The sequence below is a fragment of the Macaca nemestrina genome, chromosome 3 (assembly GCF_043159975.1).
Source record: "Macaca nemestrina isolate mMacNem1 chromosome 3, mMacNem.hap1, whole genome shotgun sequence".
NCBI classification, from domain to species: Eukaryota; Metazoa; Chordata; class Mammalia; order Primates; family Cercopithecidae; genus Macaca; species Macaca nemestrina.
Genome location: NC_092127.1, coordinates 74455732 through 74457537, shown reverse-complemented (window position 1 = coordinate 74457537; position 1806 = coordinate 74455732). Strand labels below are relative to the sequence as shown.

General features: G+C 38.7%; 1 pseudogene; it reads right to left on the bottom strand.

The window, feature by feature from the left end:
* Positions 1 to 224: 224 nt before the first annotated feature.
* Positions 225 to 1592, bottom strand: LOC105486215 (corepressor interacting with RBPJ 1-like; annotated as a pseudogene).
* Between the last annotated feature and the right edge of the window lie 214 nt (positions 1593 to 1806).

Here is a 1806-nt window from a genome sequence, read left to right as displayed (position 1 = left end):
AAAAGTCAAAGACTGGCTTGTACACAAATATCTATTTTAATTTGCAAACAACTAGACATTACTTTCCAGCTTCTTTTCTTTTTTAAAGAAAAATAGAGCTTTATTAATTAGAAACACAATAGTACATCATTTACCCCATGATAAAAGTATTCATTAAAAAGTGGAGATATTTTTATCCCCAGATAATCATCATGTAGAGTCTCTCTTTAGCCTCTCATTCTGCTTCATTCTCTTTGTGTCACTTTAGTATGCATATCTCCTGGGTACTCTGTACATTTTTTCTTCTCTGTATACATCTGTGCCATGGCTTCTGGTGTCATTTCTTCTACTACACTCTTCACTGGGACTTGATTGTGGCTGTTTTCTTATCTCTCTTTGCTTATAGCTACAGAACTTCTGCCTTGGCTTCCCCCGCTCCTCTCTTCTCTGCCATGGTTTCTGCTGCTCCCCTCCTTTCTTTCAGAGCTTCTCTTCTCTGGGCTATGATTATGGCTTCTGGACTTTCTGTCAGAATCAGAATGGCTTCGTTTGCTATTCTCCCTAGAACTCTCGTGTTTTAAGAACTCAGGCCTTTCCTTGGCTTTTTTCCTGGTTAAGGTAACTGCTAGAAAGTTCTTCACAAAGTTTTCTCTTTTCAGGCTTGTCCTGCTCTTCAGAATCACTGTTGTTATGCCCTGAGCTCTTGTTTTTCCTTCTTTCTTCTTTTCAATATATTTTTCTCTTTAGTGTCACTCTCACTCTACTGCTTTCTGAAGTTTCAGTAGGAGAAGAGGAGGAGTAGGAGGAAGAGGAGGATGAGGAAGAAGAAGAGGACTTGTTTTTATGTTTTTTGTGTGTACTTCTGCTCTTCTGAAACTTTTTCTTTTTTCTATCTCTTTTCTTTTTCTTTGTTCTTCTCCAGTTTATCTCATTTCCTGAGAAGTTTCTGTTTTTGTTTGGTTGTTAATAACTTTAAAAATTCAACTTCTGGATCTTCTTCAGCCCGACTTACAGCAAACTCCTGTGATGGATCATTTGTGGTCAGGTTTCTCCACAGCACATTTCATTTCAGGGCAAATCCACTGTTTCTCATTTCCTCCATTGGCTCCGAGGTGTGCATTGATGACCTGAGCCATCACTGGGAACTGAACTTGCATTGATTCCAGAAAGACCCAACTAAGGATATTCTTGATCTGTGTTGACATGACCCCATTTGTAACATTTAATGCCCCTCACATTTCAAAACTGAATACCAAAGGGTTGATCTCTGATGTGCATGTCATCTTTGGCATATTTTTCTTGTGGGGCTCCTTTCTGCCATTCAAATTTGTATTCAGTCTCTCCTCTGTTTCTTCTTTCTCTTTGTCTACTTTACTTTTTTAACTCCTGGTGGGGCTTCATACATGAAATTAAGGCCATTCTTTACACATTCATATCCCATAACCAAGCTATTATCATATGATTCTTGTTCTTAAGATATTGTTGCATTAATTCTTCTTGTTTCTTCTTACCATATGATATTTTCTATTCTGTCATCTATATTTTTTGATATTAGATTTGGAGGTGGGATGAAAGTCCTTCTTGCACATGAAGTTGGTGAAGGATTTCCCCATCTTGGAGCTGGAGCTGGGGAAAACAGAGGCTAATGGAGTCATATGACTAAGTTCTGCTCACAGGATGTGATTGGAGGGGTTGTCTACAACTTTCAGGCCTGGTCCCTCAAATAATTCTCTCTCTCTTTGTCTTCTGGCCACTGTAGAGGATCATGCAGAAGCTTTGAGGTCCTAGGATATTGTTGAAGCATCATATGGAAACAAAAAGCTGATC